General features: G+C 39.0%; 1 protein-coding gene across 1 annotated transcript in view; it reads left to right on the forward strand.

Moving 5' to 3' along the window:
- The window catches only part of CORIN (corin, serine peptidase), a 330,632-nt gene that overhangs the window by 287,237 nt on the left and 22,069 nt on the right, over positions 1-21,326 (forward strand). The window lies entirely within an intron of this gene.

The raw sequence follows: 21,326 nt of genomic DNA on the forward strand, positions 1-21,326 counted from the left end.
TTATTGATTGTCGGGACAAATGTGTTGGTAACAACAGGAAAATGCATGTAAAGGATGTTTATAATATATATATACTGTATACGTCTTTATTTATATAGCACCATTAATGTACATAGCGCTTCACAGTAATAATACACGTGACAATCATATAAATAACAAATAATACAAATAACAGATCATGGGAATAAGTGCTTCAGATATAAAAGTAACATTTCAGAAGAGGAGTCTCTGCTCCGAAGAGCTTACAACCTAATTGGTAGGTAGGAAGAATGTACAGAGACAGTAGGATGGCATTCTGGTAAGTGCGTCTGCAGGGGGCCAACCTTTTTGTTTCATGTGCATAGTATTAGCCATGGTGCTACTCAAATGCTTCTTTAAGCAAGTGTGTTTTAAGGTGGGTCTTAAAGGTGGATAGAGAGGGTGCTAGTCGGGTATTGAGGGGAAGGGCATTCCAGAGGTGTGAGGCAGTCAGTGAGAAAGGTTAAAGGCGAGAGAGGGCTTTAGATACAAAGGGGGTCGAGAGAAGGCATCCTTGAGCAGAACGCAAGAGTTGGGATGGTGCATAGCGAGAAATTAGGACTGAGATGTAGGGAGGGGCAGAAGAGTGTAAAGCTTTAAAAGTGAGGAGAATTGAGTGTGAGATGCGGAATTTGATAGGAAGCCAGGAAAGTGATTTCAGCAGGGGAGACGCTGAGACAGATTTAGGAAAGAGTAGAGTGATTCTAGCAGCAAGCTTAGGCTAGATTGTAGGGGAGATAGGTGAGAGGCAGGAAGGCCGGACAGCAGGAGGTTACAGTAATCGAGACGGGAGAGAATGAGGGCCTGAGTCAGAGTTTTAGCAGTCGAGCAACAGAGGAAAGGGCGTATCTTTGTAATTTTGCGGAGGAAAAAACGACAGGTTTTAGATACGTTTTGAATTTGAGAGGAGAATGTGAAAGAGGAGTCGAGAGTGACCTCTAGGCAGCGTCCTTGAGCTACTGGTTGAATGACAGTACTTCCAACAGTAATGTGGAAGGAGGTAGTAGGGCCAGGTTTTGGAGGAAGTATAAGGAGCTCTGTTTTTGCCATGTTGAGTTTAAGGCGGCGGAGGGCCATCTAGGATGATATCGCAGAGAGACATTCAGAAACTTTGGTCTGTACAGCAGGTGTAAGGTTGGGTGTTGAAAAGTATATTTGTGTGTCGTCAGCATAGAGGTGATATTTAAACCTGAGGTGGGATTAGGTCACCTAGAGAAAGTGTGTACAGAGAAACGAGAAGAGATCCCAGGACAGAGCCCTGGGGTACCCACACAGTGAGATCGATAGAGGAGGAGGTGTTAGCAGAAGAGACACTGAAAGTATGATGGGAGATGTAAGAGGAGATCCAGGATAGATCTTTGTTCCGAATACCAAGAATATGGAGAATGTGAAGGAGAAGAGGGTGGTCCACGAAGTACAATGCTGTAGAGAGGTCAAGTAATCTGAGCAGAGTGTAATGACCTCTGTCTTTGGCAGCATGGAGGTCATTAGTTATTTTAGTGAGGGCTGTTTCAGTCGAGTGAGCAGTGCGGAAGCCAGATTGTAAAGGGTCTGGGAGAGAATAGGTGTTGAGAAAGTTGAGCAAGCGAGAGAATAGAAGATGAATACAAGTTGTTTTAATGTTAAGATTATGTGTTCATTCAAAACAACAAGAGTACAAAAGTTTTGTAGGAAGGACTGGGGCGAAGATGGGACACATGGAAGAGGATGGAGACCATGATATCTAAGACACGCACACACCCTCAGACATCCAATCCAATGCCCAACAAAAAGAGGCAGAGCTACGACGACATCCACCACCTGGAACACAGACAAAGACAAGGTATAAAGAAAAACAAATGGCCACCAAAAACTAGTGTCTTTGAATGTTAAAGGCCTGAATCCCAACAGTAAACATAGATTTGCACTCAGAAAATTTATAAAACTAAAAGCAGATATAGTGAAAAAAGGGGTGCTTGGAGCACTGCAGAACAAAGTATCAGGCAGGCTGGCGGCAGCGTGCAACAAAAAGACTTTAATGCGGCATAAAAGCCCTGATTAAAAAGACAGAACAATTCTCTGACGCGTTTCGTCTAAGCGACTTTCAATTATATGGGGGAACCTATCACACTGCTCACACCGCTCATGAAACATCTACCACGGATTCATTGAAGACTTGCATGGTCTTCAACCGACACCAGTTTGAAGCACCCTAATAGGGGTTCACTCCCTTACCAACCTATAAAAGCAGATATAGTCTTCTTACAAGAGACACACTTCGATACCCAGTAACCCCCAAACACCTTTAGAGGGCCATAACCCACAGCATTCTACTCATCATTCTCTAGTAAGCAGAGAGATGTAGCTATGCTAATAAATCATGACATACCCTTCCAGACCCTAGAGGTTAAAAGAGACCAGGAGGGATATTCCTAGTTGTTCACAACATCCTTATACAGTACATACATATATATATATATATAGTACTAGTAAATCTATATGCACCCAATGAGTGACAAATAGAGTTTTTGAAATCCACACTAGAGTCTATTGGAGGTAGCCTTGCACACTTCATGATTGTAGGAGGGGATTTCAACATGGTACAGGACCCAGATGTAGACTACACAGAGCAACCACACTCAAAATCAACATACAATTGACCAAAAAAAATTCAGAACAGCAATGAAAGAGTTTGTGTTAATAGATAGATGGCGCAATTTCAACAAAGGTCAAAGAGAATATTCTTTTTATTCACCACCCCATGATTCGTACTCAAGAATTTACCACATATTTGTGACTACTAATATCTGAAGAGATAGTGCACACTACTATAGGACCTATTACGTGGTTGGACAGCACTTCGGTCTAAATAATGTTTAACCCCCCCTTTACTAGGTCACGTTCATACAGATGCAGCCACCAGTATTAGAACTCTTGCCTGGGAAATTCTGGACAGTCTCACAGTAAATTCCTCAACATTGCCTCAACATTTCTGTGAGATTCTTAATGGCCCATCAGATTAACACAGCAGGGGTCCCTGCCGTCCCATTCATGTTCAGCAACTCTATCGGATGCGCATAAAGCTACAATTAGTAGACAATTCATCTCAGAAGAAAATTCATCTCAATAGCGTCAAACAGAAAGAAGTAAATTACAAAATTTAAAAAAAACTACAAGAAAAGATTATAACCCTGGAGTGGAAGCATAAAGAAAAACCCTCCAGAAGAGTATATAAACTATTAAACCAAGCAAGAGAAGAATTTAAGAGATTGCAGCTAGATGACGTAGAAAAAAGCTCTCAAATGGACTAAACAAACTTATTACGATAAAGGGAAGAAAGTGGACTACCATCTAGCAAATAAACTCAGAGGCATTAGATCCAGAACATCCGTTCCAGTAACCCCTCACTGATAGCAAAGGCATTTACCATTTTTTATGCTAAACTATATGATCTTAATTCATCGAACCCAACAGCTAAAAGACCTACTGTACTGTAGATCAAATAGACAAATGTCTGAAGAAATATAATCTTAAAAAGCTAACTGCTAAATGCAAAAATGACACACCTAGAATTAGGGGAAGCAGCCAAGACACTGAAACAAATCGAAAGCACCGGGCCCAGATGGGCTGTCAAATTTATATTACAAGAGTTATATAGGGATATTGGCACCTTGTTTGTTGGAACTCTTCAATGGCTTTCTGAGAGGGAAACAGATGCTTACACAAATAACGAAGGATAATATAGTGGTGATTCTGAAAGAGGGAAAATATCCTGTGAACTGTAGAAGCGATAGGCCAATATCGCTATTAAACACAGATTTTTAAATCTACAGTAAAATCTTAGCCAATAGACTAAATCCAATACTTCCTAGACTAATCCACTATGAGCAAGTGGGTGATGGCTAGGCATCGGACAGCACACGAAAAATGATTAATGTTATCGACTTCGTAAACTACACTAGACCTAAAGCTATGTTATTAAGCCTTGATGTAGAAAAGCCATTCAATAGAATCAAATGGGATTATTTTAGATAGAACACTGGAAGCATTTGGGTTCATGGGACCATACTTGAAGAGAGTTCAGGCTCTGTATCAGACCCCGATAGCAATGCGAAAATTGCCAGGGGGGACATGAACCAAATAGTAATCAAGAATGGAACAAGGCAGGGGTGCCCCCTTTCGTCCTTATTGTTTGCAATAACAATTGAACCTTTAGCGGTTACAATCTGAAGCTGTCCCAAAATACAAGTGGTTAAAGTAGGAGACAAGACCTACAAACCGTCATTGTTCGCAGATGACATCATACTAACCATACAAAATTCACTGACATAGCTTCCTAACCTACAGTTCACACTTACAGAGTTTAGGTCCTTGTCTGTCTACAAAATAAACACAGGACAGTCAGAGGCTTTGAACTTAATGTTACCATGCAAGGATGTTAAGCTTCTCAAACTAAACTTTATTTATAAGTGGGGGGAGACCCACCAAAAATATTTAGGAATATTTGTTACTGAAGACGATCAGTCACTGTATAAATATAATTACCCGGAATTATTCACCAAAATTAAGAAAGAATTGCAAACGTGGAATGCCCACCACATATCTTAGTTAGGGCGCATGACCGCAGCCAAAATGAAAATACTCCCAAGACTCCTTTATCATTTCCAAATCTTGCTAATTTCTATTCCACACAAAAGTATTAAAGAAATCCAAAAAAGGATTATGCAATTAATTTGAAATTAATTTAAATCCAATAATAGCTAAATTAACCATCCTGGATACCAGAGAAGGGGTAGTATCCAGAGATATTACTTTGCAACACATGTGAAACAGATTATTTATACTGGCACTCACCTAGCAAACGCCACAGCTGGGTGGATTTTGAAAGCACATTTTAAGAAAACCGATAAGGATGTCTTCCCTATTGTGGTCAGGAATACGCCCCAGGCAAGGAAGACAATTTGTGTCAGAAGTTATAAGGTTTACACTGAGAATCTGGCAAACTATCAAGGAGAAGTACCAGATGCTTACAAACCACTCAAGACTAACCCCTCTGTAAGATAACCCAAGTTTCCCCCCAGGGCTGCAATGATGGGATTTGATCCCTGGAAACAAAGAGGCATTGTAGATGTGGGAGACATACGTAAGAGAGACAAACTAATGCAGTTTAAGGAAGTGAGACAGAAATGTAATCTAGCACCATCTGAGCTTTTTAAATATATGCAAGCTCCACATTTTTTTAAAACAACATTTCCCAATAGGGGAATTCCCAGAGCCCACATTATTTGAAGGACTAAGCATAACAAAAAGGTACGGAAACGGGCTAATAACTTTTTATCGTGACCTAATTCTCCTGAAAGACATCCCGGACCATAAAAATACAGTATGGAACAATGGGAACTGGACTTTCAAACAGATATCACAAGAGAGGAATGGGAGGATATATGGGATAATGCGGCTAAAACATCCATATGCACGGTAACAAAAGAAAATATCTATAAGATCTTGCTCAGAAATCTTGATCCCTAAGAAACTTGAGGCAGATATACAGGCATACCCCGGTTTAAGGACACTCACTTTAAGTACACTCGCGAGTAAGGACATATCGCCCAATAGGCAAACGGCAGCTCGCGCATGCGCCTGTCAGCACGTCCTGAACAGCAATGCCTGCTCCCTACCTGCACCGAAGCTGTGCTCAAGCGGGGAGCCTGTAGAGCCTGTTACTAATGCGTTATTTACATCAATTATGCACGTATAGGACAATTGCTGTACAGTACATGCATCTATAAGTGGAAAAAAGGTAGTTTCACTTTAAGTACATTTTTGCTTAACATACATGCTCTGGACCCATTGCGTACGTTAATGCGGGGTATGCCTGTACCTAGAAATGACAGATCGGTGCTGGAGGGGATGTGGGTAGGTAGGGGATATAGCCCATATTTGGAGGATTTTGTCTGACAATACAGAACTCTTGGACAATAATACAGAGTTGAATAAGGAAAGTGTTGAGTATCACAATTCCAATAAACTCATAATATCCCGGCCAAACCAACGGAGAATTCCCCCAATCCCCCCCCCCACCCCCACAAATTAATATCACATATATTGACAGCAGCTATATGCGCTGTGTCAGCAACATTGGAAAAAACACTCCCCCCCCCCCCTCCAAAAGAGAAGTAGCCAAAAAGAATACATGAGATCCAGTTAATGGAGAAACTCACCACATTCCTAAACCATACATCAAAGAAAATGGGAACCATGGGGAGCCAAAGGAGGAATGGAGTAAGTGCTGAAGATGTACCTGAAATAAAGAGGGCAAAGGACTTGGAGAGGGTTACCTCAGGAGTACTGGGAGAGGGTTACCTCAGGAGTACTGGGAGAGGGTTATCTGAGGAGTACTGCTGGATGAATTAAAAATATAAAGTGATTATGAATATGTATATGTAAAACACACTTTATGAAATCATTTGCACAAGATGGTTGTAAAAACCTGCACTTTATTTTCTTAATTTTGGTACCCCCTTATCCCTGGTGATTTCTTTCTTGGAAAATTCTAATAAAATACAAGTTTTAAAAAGAAAGAAAAATCTTTGAACACTGCTTTTCCCACCACAATGTACATTTACAACCTGAGATACACTGGCAGGTTTAATCTGTTTCCAGGCTTATCATGTTATATTACATAGTTACATACTGTAGTAGATGATGTTGAAAAAAGACATGCGTCCATCAAGTTCAACCTATGCTACATGTAGACAACAGATACTTTATCCTATATTTGTACTTACAATATATTGATCCAGAGGAAGGCAAACAAAAAACCCCAGTGAAATATCATCTAATGATATCTCATTAGGGAAAAATAAATTCCTTCACGACTCCAAATATTGGCAGTCAGATTACTCCCTGGATAAACATCCTTCCCATGTTTACTTATTTGGTATATCCATGTATACTTTACCTTTCAAAAAAGATGGCCAACCTTTTTGTTAAAGATATCTATTGTATCTGCCATCGCAGTCTCCATGGGTAATGAATTCCACATTTTGTATGTATGTGTATCTTTATTTATATAGCGCCATTAATGTACATAGCGCTTCACAGTAGTAATACACGCGGCAATTATATAATTAACAAATAATACAAATAACACATACTGTAATGGGAAGAAGTGCTTCAGGCATAAATGTGACACTTAAGAAAAGGAGTCCATGCCCCAAAGAGCTCACAATCTAATTTTAGCATTTACTGTAAAGAACACTGTCCTTTATTGCTGGTGAAATCTCTTTTCTTCCAACCTTAAGGGAGATGACCTAAAGTAGTTTATACCACTGATGAATAGTTATCTTGAAAGCTCCTTGTATTGTCCCCGAATATATTTGTATATAGTTATCATATCCCCTCTTAAATGCCTCTTTTCTAATGTAAACAAATCTAATTTAGCTAGTCTCTCCTCATAAGTTAGAAATCCCTAAACTCGGGAGAAAATGGCGCGATTTTTAAAAGTGCCCAGAAATTTTTTCAGAGGTGTAAAAGTCGTCAAACTCGTGGCGAGAACCTGGAACTCGCCATACTATTATAGCGTGCGATTCTAGTAGGACCGAAGCGCTGGATCGCGCCATTCTGCCCTATAATATGGCGTGTTCCAGGTCGCCAGAAAAACTTGGAAATTTGACTAACTTCTGCTAAAACAAGGTAAAGGCGCTTTCAGCATACGGCCATAATTTATGCCAATTCTTTGGCTATTTTATTGCCGTTTTCCCAGTACATCACGATCCTCTCTGCATAAGCCCCAAGATCTTGTTTGCTTTTTCAGCTACTGCATGACTTGGACACTATTTCTAAGCCTGCTGTCTACAAACACTCCGAAATCCTTCTCCGTTAAGGATTCTCCTAATTTATCCCCATTTTGTTTGTGAGTTGCCTGTTTATTCTTGTTTCCAAAATGCATAACCTTACATTTATCTGTATAAAACATAATCTGCCATTTACCTGCCCAAGTTTCCAGTCTATTCAAGTCCTTCTGGAGAGAAATTACATCCTGCTCTGATTCTACTACTGTACCTTACACAATTTAGTGTCATCAGGAAAGATGGTGTGACGGTGAAGGGGTACCCAGGCCAGTAAATAAAGGTATTATGCCCGGCTGGGTGCCCCTGAGGCATATTGGGGAATTGTGATTGTTAGCTCTTCAACCCAGTAATGGCAGTAACACTGTGCTTTTAATAAAAATGTCTGTGTGTCTCCCACCAGGTATAAGGTGGCGAGAATAATGTTATTTCTACTATGAAAGGTATTTCAATAGCAGTGTTTTCCTGTAACCTCGCAAAGGAAAAATGGTTTTAAAACCCAGCACCCCGCAGCACAGCACATAGCGTTTGGCTAACTTCTGCTAGGAAGGTCTTAGAGCGCTGAGATTTGCTGTGAGCGCTGGGAGAGTAAAATCACGAAAAAGGTTATAATGCAATTTTTGTAAAGTTTCATAAAAATTGATGAATGAAAGTCCTCCTATTTTAATGGTTCCAACATTATAGGCATAAGGGAATTTTAATTCAGACGGCCGGAACAGAGGGAAACACTCAAGTTGTAATTGCGGTACTTTAGAAATGTTTGGCAGGAAATTTACTATAAGTGTGTGTTGATACTATGTAGTCCCTATTGGTATATAGGGATAGACTTACATTGTACATTTGTATGTGTAAGAGACAGGTGGGTGTGCATTCACATAGCGTAGTAACACGGTACAGTACAGGAACCTCTAGATCACGCACACACACGTTAATATAGAGGTTGTGGCTTCCTTCTGCGGCACTACTATTAAAAAATAAAACTACACAATTAAACGTATAATAAGTGCTCTACCTGCACATATAAATCATAAACGGTAATATATATATATGGATATAAATTCTAATCAATGTAAATGTTGTGCAAAACATACAAAATAAATATTGCAATTGATTCTTTCCTGGGCAATACAGAAGCAAAGAATTTGTAAAATTCCTCTGCTTTTTCCTTATCTCCATTAATTTGCTTGCCCATCTCACACTGAAAGGGTCTTATACAGTATTTCCTTTTCTCCTTTTTTTTTGTTATTAAGGTACTTAAAGAACTTTTCAGGGAAGATCTTACTTTCTATTGCAATCCTTTTTTCATTATCCATTTTTGCTAATTTGATTGCCCTTTTGCAATTTTTGTTACATTCCTTATAATTCTGATACGATGCCGCCGTCCCTTCTGATTTTAAGATTCTAAATGCCTTCCTCTTCTTGTCCATTTCCTCCCTTACCTGTTTATTTAGCCACATTGGTTTAGACTTGTTTCTTTTATATTTATAACCCTGTTTCCCCCCCCCCCCCCCCAATCTCACATAGGGTCTATCTTGGGGAAACTTGCGCTGGTTACTTCTTTGTGTGGTGCAAACCTGCTGGTAACAGGGGGCCCTGTGTCTCCTGCATGGTGTTATAGTGGAATGACAGGACAGGCTTCTGGGGTCTTGCCCGAATCGTACTCACAGGTGCAGCGCCTCCACCTCTATCAGCCCCCAGATGTATGGGGAGAAATCTCTGCAGGAGAATCTCTTTACCTTCTTCCCAATAGACTTCACTCTCAGGCCAGAAGTATAGTAAAACACAGGTCTCTTTATTCACTCTGTTTTCAGCACAGCAGTCAGATCTTAGCTTGTAGGGCTTCCACCCTCAGGATGTCCCTGGACCTCACTCCCAGCCAAAGGGCACCAGGAGCAGTCCCAGCTCTTCCCTTACTCTCTGGTAGAGGAAGGGGAACAGTCTCCCACCGCTCCCCTAAGGGAGGGCACACAGTGTACAGAGCCCTGCACACTGCACTCGGGTAGACCAGCCTCTCTCACGGTAGAGGCAACTGACTAAATACAGGAAGTACAGTGCCTGAAGTACAGATCCAGTAGGAACCACCCCTGTGCCTCTGATTGGACACAAGGCCTGATTACATTACCTTCTCTGACTCAATGCACGGCAATGTGTGGGGAAAACCCATGATTACCCCTGGCTAACCTACCCTGACTAGGAATTACTGCCAGGAGGAGGGCAGACGTATAGCCCAAAACCAATCAGGGCTACATATTTATTACCCATGGGTATACACTGATGACCATGTTTTTCTAACAATGTTTTAAAGACTGCCCATTTATCGTCCACATTTCCCTGCAAAAACATCATCCCAATTTATTCCTTGTAGATTATTCCTCCGTTTATTAAAATCTACCTTTCTAAAGTTTAAAGTCTTTGCTGAACCGAAGTAATATGGTTTTTGATCATTTATTTCAAATGAGACCATGTTATGATCACTGTTACCCAATTGTTTCCAGACTTGAATATTTGTCATTACTTCTACATTGTTTGATTTTACCAAATCCCGTATTGGCCGTCTCCTGGTTGGTTTCTCAATACCGTGAGTCATGTTAGACAGGTGTGATACTTGATTATGTAAAACAATGACTGTCTCGTTGCTGTGTTTGGTGACATCCATTAGTAGCAGTCCCTGTTTTTTTTTATTATTAATTTTACCTGGGAGTCCATAAGTTCAGGAACTTCGCCAAAGTCTGATGCCATACACATAATGGGCCATATTTACAATGCAGTCTTTTGCCACATGCACCTTCTAGCACTAGAAGACATCTTACAACCTATTCAAGTCAATGGGCTGTAAGCTGTCTGATAGATAACAAATAAAAATGAGCACAGCCACGTGAATTGCTGTTTTAAAGCAGAAATACGACATTCTCCCTTTTGTTAACTTTTCTTTCCCCTTTGTATATGTTAAGCATGTGACAATGTATAATTCTACTTTCTTACCTAAGCTGGCAATCGTTTGGTCCTCCTTCCACAAATTATAAATGTGATTGTGTGAGTAACATAATGGCTACTTCAGTCAGTGTAATGCAGCAACTACAATGTATCCTTATATTACTAAAGTAACATCTATTGTTACAGTTTGCAGCGCAAACTGCTGGGAATACTGGGATCACATTATCACAAATTGGAAAGTGTTGCAAAGATCTTGCACGGTTAGGGAGGTGGGCTGAAACCTGCTATAGATATCAAACAATGCTTTAGAACTCATTAAACATGGCATTGAATAATAATAAAAATATACAGTAAGTATTATCTAATACTACAGAACTGATTTATTTTAAAAAAAAACCATATGAATTCACGTTTTGCTGCTTTAAGAAAGTTAAAAGCTGGTCAATTAACGTTAAAGTGTTTCTCTAATTTATTTGTAAGCCAACAAATGGTAACCTAACGTGTCAAAATAATAATAATAATAACAACAATTGGTGTTCATTAGTCATGATATTGAAATATGCCAAGTTATCCTAGAGGTTCTAATCACATCAGATTAATGATACCATGGCAATAGAGAAATCCAAATGGTGCGTTGTTTAAGCTCTCACAGAGGTCAATTGCTGCTATTTCACCAAGGATATGATAAAATGCAAGGAATTGTAAGCAGGCATTAAGGTCAAAAAATGCAACTCAAATCAAAATTCACAGCAGTGTGCTCACATTTAAGTGGCTTAAAATACAGCAATTTTTCAGCCACAATCAGGTCAGGTACTGCAAAATGGCAAAGCTTGAGGGAAGAACCTTTTTAATAAATAAATTAGCCTGACACAAGATACATTAATCAAAAAGGATGACCTAGATGCTAGACAGTAATAATAATAATAATAATAATTTAAAAAAAACGTTACCCTTAAAGCTACGAAAGTCATATTAGTAGGGCTGAGTGCATCACATAGGGTTCTTTCTCTCTCCTCCTATACGCTAAGTTTCACCCTGATAGCACCTCCCTAGAAAGTCTATTTTGAGCTGAGCAGGATTCTTCCCTCCCTACCCCTCACCCCCCCCCCCCCCGTCCCGCACTGACCTCATATAGGAAGACAACACAAGGTCTTTATGCTTTTAGCAAACCATGGGTTAGGCAGAAGCAAGCTAAAAATATGTTTAGATCCCGGGCAGTTTTAGGGAGGTAAATACATGATTCTTTTAATGTTTTTCCTCTTATGCTAAACTTGGTTTGATGCATCTTTTACTGAAGAGCCGAATAGGCTTGTTTGTATGGGTTTCACGTTATTTTTTGCATAGGAGACCATGGTTCACAATCTTTTTCAATATTTACGATAGTTAACTCTATATCAATAAGGGTTAGAAGCAGTCTAAACTTGCAATGCTGACCACCCCCCCCCCCCCCCACATACACACACTACGCAATCCCACCAACACAGACATTGACCCAACACATCTTAATAGCAGTGTATCCAAAGAGGATGACAGCCCCAATCTCAACTCTGAGAGCCCTCTACTCAACTTAGGTGCAATATTTGGGCCATATTTACTAAGTGGGGCTATGCCATAAGAAACCATCCTGCCCCCAAAATACCCCTAGCGGATTATTTATTAGTATGTTTTCTTCCTGGCCGGAAGGTGTTTTATCATGCAGCCCCACTTAGTAAATATGGCCCATCTTTTCTGTATTACCTTGCTGTAGCTAGCGTACAGACAAGTGAAACTATACACGCTGACAGTCTTTTATTTGCTTTATGATGAAGCACTCCAGAGATATATGTCTCTTGTAGTTAATATTGTGGATACGGTTCTGCTATGTATAACAGTTCTGCTACGTAATGATTCAATGCTCATAAAATAAAATGTAAACACATTAAATTAGGTGGGTGACTAAGTACTTCATGTGTCTTTCTGGGAAAATGTGTATGGGGACTTGCACCAATACCTTTGATGGTAAGGCATGTTTTAGTTTCCTTGATAAGGCATGTTTCAGTTCCAATACTAATGCATGTTTCAGTTCTTAAGATGTAGGTAGAAGCAGGAGCACAATGTGAAACCCAGTGACTTGGAAAAGGCGCTTAACGACTATAAAAGTGATCAAAAAAAAAAAATATAAAATTGTGTGAAACTGACGAATTCTCTCAACCTTCCAGGGAATATGCACTGATTCCCTTACAGCAGTTTAGGATCCAGGGTAGGAAGGGAGCAGCATCATCAGGAACACCCAGAAAAAAATACAAAAATAATCATAGTGTGGTATGAAAATTACATATATGTCAAACTCTGAGACTTGGCTCTTATGGTGACCTACTTACAAAAAGTAAGATTCAAAATAGCAGGTTTGTATTAGTGATGGATCTTTGGACACCTCAGCTTTGGACCACAGCAAACAGCAGCATACATCAATAGGGTGGTGTCAGGCAGGATGGTGTATTTACTCTGGCAGCAGCTCCCAATCAGTCATATGCAATCAATCAGAGATAATGGAGACAATAGTGCTTTACCAGATAACACAAAGTTTTATCATAGAGACTTGCAGGACATGTACTCACAATATATTCAATGAGCACATTCACATCAAGGTATCTTTTAGGCAGTTGGATATCGGCACGGCAGATGGAAAACGAATCCCTCACTTCACTCCGCTCACTTGTCCTCCACGAGGGTGCCCCCTCGTCCGGTGCCGGATGGTTGGCGTCTGTCGTCACTTCCTGGCCTGGCGGTGACGACTTCCGGTAGGCGCAAGTAGAAAGGGGAGTAGGGGGAACGCCGGTCCGCAGCTCTGCCTCCGTGGAAACAGCAGTACAACAAACAGCTCCCCAACGGTGAATACAGCTGGGCTCTGCTGAACTGGAACTGGAACTTCTTTGGCTCAACGCGTTTCACTGCATACCGCAGCTTCCTCAGGAGCAATGATTAAGTCCCCTACTGGGTGTTATTTCAATAGCCTTCTCAATTAAGGCAATTGGTGATGTAATCAAGCATGATTCCACACAGGATAGTTAACATAATTACACACAGAGTCTCCCAAAATGGGTACATGATCTCTGTGGCCAAAAAAACGACGCAATAAAATACTTTATTAATTATAAGAAACTGAGTACCTACATAGTTTAAAAATGATTAAATACTAAAATTAATTGGGGGTTGTTAGATCGAGATGCTTAATGGAGGGTAGAGAGAGAGAGAGAAACATATGTTAGTTAATCATAAATATCTAATATGGCTAATATTAATAAAAACATATTAAAAGTGAAAAACTAAAATGCAAATAATAAGACTGACATGACTTAAAAAAGGGGATGACACAGGAAAGTGCAATTACAGTGACTAGAGGAAGGGTGCAATTTCAAAATCAACATTAAGACCATGTGGTGTCAAAGTGTTGAGTTTATGCACCCAGTACATTTCTCTTTTACTTAAATCTAAATTTATATCCCGTCCTCTCCAATGTTGTGTCACATGTTCTATCGCAGTGAATTTTAACCCTTTCGTGTTGGAGTTATGAAAAAAGGAAAAATGTTTAGAAACATTATGTGACTGCACATTGCGCCTTATATTACTTAGGTGCTCCAAAATCCGTGTCTTAATAGCTCTTGATGTTTTGCCAACGTATTGGAGCCCGCATGGGCATTCCAGGAGGTAGATTATGTATTTAGAGTTACAGTTCATGTACTGTTTTATTTTGTAATTCTCATTTTTGTTATTGCACCTAAATCCCTTTTTGTCTTGCTGTTTGTATTCGCAGGCTTTGCAAGAACCACAGCCATGGAACCCTTCCAATTTCTGGAGCCATCCATTTCTGTTCGTCTCTAATTTTTTAATATTACTTGGAGCTATTATGCCTTTTAAATTTTTTGCTTTTTTAAAAATTACTGTCGGACGTTCTGGAATCTCTTCCTTCAAAATTGGATCATTTAATAAAACATGCCAGTGTTTTTGTATTATTTTCTTAATATTATTTGACTCTCTATTAAAAGAAGTTAAAAATGCAGTATCAAAATTTCTTTTTGGAGGAATATCTTTATTTTTGGGTACCAATAGGTCATTTCTATTCAGACCATTTGCTTTTTCTAATGCTGTGTCTAGGAGTTCTGTTCTATATCTTTTTTCTACAAAACGTTCCTTAAGTATATTGCATTGATCATTAAATACTGTATTGTCTGAGCAATTTCTCCGCATCCGTCTGAATTGGTTATATGGGACATTATCCATCCATACATCTTGGTGACAGCTTGTACGTAGTATATAGTTGTTACTGTCAACTTCCTTAAAGAAAGACCTAGTTTTGAGAGTGTCATTCTCTATATATATATTCAGGTCCAAGTAGTTGAGAGAGATATTACTTGTTACAGAGGTGAATTGTAGATTGTACATATTAACGTTAATACTCGACAGAAAGGAGTCTAAACTCTCCTGACCACCACGCCAAATTAAAAGCACATCATCGATGTAGCGCCGCCATAGGACAAGGTCCGCCCCCAGAACGCCACCGGGCCAAATGTGCTGTTCCTCCCAGAATCCCATAAAGAGATTCGCGTAGCTGGGAGCAAACCTCGTACCCATGGCGGTGCCACATCTCTGAATGTAAAAACTGTTCTCAAACCAAAAATAATTCTTGTCTAATATAAAGCATATGCCATCTATAATAAACTTAACTTGTTGTTCTTTCATATCTGGATCTTGTTTCAGAAAGAAATTGACAGCTTCACATCCTAAATTCTTTTCTATCGATGTATATAGAGCAGCAACATCTATGGTGGCCATAATATAGTCGTTATTCCAAGTAAAATTCTCTAATAGACTTAATACATCAGTGGTGTCTTTTAGATATGATTTAAGGGATTTTACATGACTTTGGAGAAAAGTATCAATATAAGCAGATAGATTTGATGTAAGTGAATTAATTCCGGAGACAATAGGTCTCCCGGGAGGTTGTTTCATGCATTTGTGAATTTTAGGCAATATATAAAATATCGGTAGTTGGGGACATTCATTGAATAAAAATTTGTATTCGTTCTCATTCAATATGCCTAATTCCCTGCCATGGTCTAGAAGTACTCTTAAGTCATCCAAAAAAGTTTTAGTAGGGTTGTTGGGTAGAATTTCATATGTTTTTTTGTCTCCTAAGAGGCGGTGGGCTTCTTTTAGGTAGTCATCTCTATTTTGGATGACTACCCCCCCTCCCTTGTCTGCCTGTTTTATAACTATATTTGTGTTGTTAGTTATTTCCTCTAAAGCAGACCTCTCTTCTTTATTCATATTGTTTCTAATCTTAGATTTGTTACTCTTTGAGAGCTCCTCAAAGTCCTTTACAATGAGGTTATAGAAGACATCTAAGTGATTTCCCTTACAATAAGCAGGGTTAAATGTGGATTTATTCTTAAGTGTTGTGTGTTTGAATATTTCACTTTCTTTCTCTATAGCAGGCTTGATGTTAGACATTCTTGACTCCACATTTTTACTTAAAAAGAAACGTTTGACTGTTAGTTTTCTAATATATTTATTTGCGTCCACAAATAGCTCAAAATTATTGGGTCCACAAGTGGGCGCAAAGGATAGTCCCTTGGAGATAACACTTAATTGTGAAGTAGTTAAATCCACACTACTAAGATTAAAGATACTTTTATTCTTTTCAGGGTTGGCAGTTATCACTTGTTTCTTTCTTCCCCCCCGCTTTCCTCTCTGTTTCTTTCCCCTTTGGTGTAATGACTCCCCTCTTCTGTTTCCAGGAGGGGAGTAAATGGGTTTTTTGTCTCCCAAATACTGATATCTAGAAGATCACTATTCCCCACGGCTCCAATGGGTGAACGTGATCTACTTGCTTTAGCATATTTAGCAGAGTCAAATCTCTCTCTTTCTCTTTTTCTATCCTCTCTATCTTTTCTTAATTCTCTCTCTCTTTTGAGTTCTCTATCTTTTTGGTATTCTCTCTCTTTTCTTTCTCTTTCTTTTTCCCTTTCTTTTTGATCTCGATTCCTTTTTATTTCCTTCTCTCTAGCAAGTTCTTTTTCCCTCTGTAATTCCTTTTCTCTATATTGTTCTCTTTCTCTAAATTCTCTTTCCTTTCTTTGTTCTCTCTCTTTTTCTCTGTATTGCTCTCTTTCTTTACACTCCCTCTCTCTTCTTAATTCTCTCTCTTTCACTATGTCTCTCTCCCTACGCCTCTCCCTCTCTAACGCTTGTTCTCTCTCTCTAAAAGATGATCTCTCATTAAAATATTCTCTCTCTTTATATGGCTCTTTTTCCTTATGATCTCTTTCTTGAATAAAATTTTGTCTAGGTATAAAATCATTCCTTGGACCATAATACAAAGATTTAGAGTCATAATTGTCTCTCCTAGGTATTCTGGGTATGAAATGACGTTTATCAGAATATGGTTTAGTACTATATTTCTCTGATGTGATCTGAGATTCTCTGACTTGTCTATCCTCAGGTCTACTTTACTCCCCTCCTGGAAACAGAAGAGGGGAGTCATTACACCAAAGGGGAAAGAAACAGAGAGGAAAGCGGGGGGGAAGAAAGAAACAAGTGATAACTGCCAACCCTGAAAAGAATAAAAGTATCTTTAATCTTAGTAGTGTGGATTTAACTACTTCACAATTAAGTGTTATCTCCAAGGGACTATCCTTTGCGCCCACTTGTGGACCCAATAATTTTGAGCTATTTGTGGACGCAAATAAATATATTAGAAAACTAACAGTCAAACGTTTCTTTTTAAGTAAAAATGTGGAGTCAAGAATGTCTAACATCAAGCCTGCTATAGAGAAAGAAAGTGAAATATTCAAACACACAACACTTAAGAATAAATCCACATTTAACCCTGCTTATTGTAAGGGAAATCACTTAGATGTCTTCTATAACCTCATTGTAAAGGACTTTGAGGAGCTCTCAAAGAGTAACAAATCTAAGATTAGAAACAATATGAATAAAGAAGAGAGGTCTGCTTTAGAGGAAATAACTAACAACACAAATATAGTTATAAAACAGGCAGACAAGGGAGGGGGGGTAGTCATCCAAAATAGAGATGACTACCTAAAAGAAGCCCACCGCCTCTTAGGAGACAAAAAAACATATGAAATTCTACCCAACAACCCTACTAAAACTTTTTTGGATGACTTAAGAGTACTTCTAGACCATGGCAGGGAATTAGGCATATTGAATGAGAACGAATACAAATTTTTATTCAATGAATGTCCCCAACTACCGATATTTTATATATTGCCTAAAATTCACAAATGCATGAAACAACCTCCCGGGAGACCTATTGTCTCCGGAATTAATTCACTTACATCAAATCTATCTGCTTATATTGATACTTTTCTCCAAAGTCATGTAAAATCCCTTAAATCATATCTAAAAGACACCACTGATGTATTAAGTCTATTAGAGAATTTTACTTGGAATAACGACTATATTATGGCCACCATAGATGTTGCTGCTCTATATACATCGATAGAAAAGAATTTAGGATGTGAAGCTGTCAATTTCTTTCTGAAACAAGATCCAGATATGAAAGAACAACAAGTTAAGTTTATTATAGATGGCATATGCTTTATATTAGACAAGAATTATTTTTGGTTTGAGAACAGTTTTTACATTCAGAGATGTGGCACCGCCATGGGTACGAGGTTTGCTCCCAGCTACGCGAATCTCTTTATGGGATTCTGGGAGGAACAGCACATTTGGCCCGGTGGCGTTCTGGGGGCGGACCTTGTCCTATGGCGGCGCTACATCGATGATGTGCTTTTAATTTGGCGTGGTGGTCAGGAGAGTTTAGACTCCTTTCTGTCGAGTATTAACGTTAATATGTACAATCTACAATTCACCTCTGTAACAAGTAATATCTCTCTCAACTACTTGGACCTGAATATATATATAGAGAATGACACTCTCAAAACTAGGTCTTTCTTTAAGGAAGTTGACAGTAACAACTATATACTACGTACAAGCTGTCACCAAGATGTATGGATGGATAATGTCCCATATAACCAATTCAGACGGATGCGGAGAAATTGCTCAGACAATACAGTATTTAATGATCAATGCAATATACTTAAGGAACGTTTTGTAGAAAAAAGATATAGAACAGAACTCCTAGACACAGCATTAGAAAAAGCAAATGGTCTGAATAGAAATGACCTATTGGTACCCAAAAATAAAGATATTCCTCCAAAAAGAAATTTTGATACTGCATTTTTAACTTCTTTTAATAGAGAGTCAAATAATATTAAGAAAATAATACAAAAACACTGGCATGTTTTATTAAATGATCCAATTTTGAAGGAAGAGATTCCAGAACGTCCGACAGTAATTTTTAAAAAAGCAAAAAATTTAAAAGGCATAATAGCTCCAAGTAATATTAAAAAATTAGAGACGAACAGAAATGGATGGCTCCAGAAATTGGAAGGGTTCCATGGCTGTGGTTCTTGCAAAGCCTGCGAATACAAACAGCAAGACAAAAAGGGATTTAGGTGCAATAACAAAAATGAGAATTACAAAATAAAACAGTACATGAACTGTAACTCTAAATACATAATCTACCTCCTGGAATGCCCATGCGGGCTCCAATACGTTGGCAAAACATCAAGAGCTATTAAGACACGGATTTTGGAGCACCTAAGTAATATAAGGCGCAATGTGCAGTCACATAATGTTTCTAAACATTTTTCCTTTTTTCATAACTCCAACACGAAAGGGTTAAAATTCACTGCGATAGAACATGTGACACAACATTGGAGAGGACGGGATATAAATTTAGATTTAAGTAAAAGAGAAATGTACTGGGTGCATAAACTCAACACTTTGACACCACATGGTCTTAATGTTGATTTTGAAATTGCACCCTTCCTCTAGTCACTGTAATTGCACTTTCCTGTGTCATCCCCTTTTTTAAGTCATGTCAGTCTTATTATTTGCATTTTAGTTTTTCACTTTTAATATGTTTTTATTAATATTAGCCATATTAGATATTTATGATCAACTAACATATGTTTCTCTCTCTCTCTCTACCCTCCATTAAGCATCTCGATCTAACAACCCCCAATTAATTTTAGTATTTAATCATTTTTAAACTATGTAGGTACTCAGTTTCTTATAATTAATAAAGTATTTTATTGCGTCGTTTTTTTGGCCACAGAGATCATGTACCCATTTTGGGAGACTCTGTGTGTAATTATGTTAACTATCCTGTGTGGAATCATGCTTGATTACATCACCAATTGCCTTAATTGAGAAGGCTATTTAAATAACACCCAGTAGGGGACTTAATCATTGCTCCTGAGGAAGCTGCGGTATGCAGTGAAACGCGTTGAGCCAAAGAAGTTCCAGTTCCAGTTTAGCAGAGCCCAGCTGTATTCACCGTTGGGGAGCTGTTTGTTGTACTGCTGTTTCCACGGAGGCAGAGCTGCGGACCGGCGTTCCCCCTACTCCCCTTTCTACTTGCGCCTACCGGAAGTCGTCACCGCCAGGCCAGGAAGTGACGACAGACGCCAACCATCCGGCACCGGACGAGGGGGCACCCTCGTGGAGGACAAGTGAGCGGAGTGAAGTGAGGGATTCGTTTTCCATCTGCCGTGCCGATATCCAACTGCCTAAAAGATACCTTGATGTGAATGTGCTCATTGAATATATTGTGAGTACATGTCCTGCAAGTCTCTATGATAAAACTTTGTGTTATCTGGTAAAGCACTATTGTCTCCATTATCTCTGATTGATTGCATATGACTGATTGGGAGCTGCTGCCAGAGTAAATACACCATCCTGCCTGACACCACCCTATTGATGTATGCTGCTGTTTGCTGTGGTCCAAAGCTGAGGTGTCCAAAGATCCATCACTAATACAAACCTGCTATTTTGAATCTTACTTTTTGTAAGTAGGTCACCATAAGAGCCAAGTCTCAGAGTTTGACATATATGTAATTTTCATACCACACTATGATTATTTTTGTATTTTTTTCTGGGTGTTCCTGATGATGCTGCTCCCTTCCTACCCTGGATCCTAAGAAGCAGGAGCACAGCCAGGATCCAAGATGAAAAAATAAAAGATTCCAGGACAACTTCAAATATCATTGAATTTATTGTATGCAACTCACAATGGAAGGTGAAAAAACGCCTTTAGTCCGTGAGGACTTTATCAAGGTGTGAGTTACATAAGAAAAACAAACATCTTTATAGTTTACCTTTCGCGCCACTCACTGCCAGGAGTGACGTCGTCGGCGTGCGACCCGGAAACAGGGCGCGCTGACGCTACATCAGCCCCATAGCTGGCCAAAAATAAAACAAAGAAAACTTTAATCAGTCCCGAAACGGACAAACATAGTAAAAACAAGCATAAGACAATAAAAAGCATAAACAAAACTTACAAACATGTACAGTATATATAACACTGTGAAACTGATATGCTTTTATGATAAACTGATGAAAGTTATGGCAAAAAGAAATAAAGATAATAGCGCATTAGCATATGAACACATAAGCAAAAACAATATTATAAGCATG

The sequence above is a fragment of the Ascaphus truei genome, chromosome 1 (assembly GCF_040206685.1).
Source record: "Ascaphus truei isolate aAscTru1 chromosome 1, aAscTru1.hap1, whole genome shotgun sequence".
Taxonomy (NCBI): domain Eukaryota; kingdom Metazoa; phylum Chordata; class Amphibia; order Anura; family Ascaphidae; genus Ascaphus; species Ascaphus truei.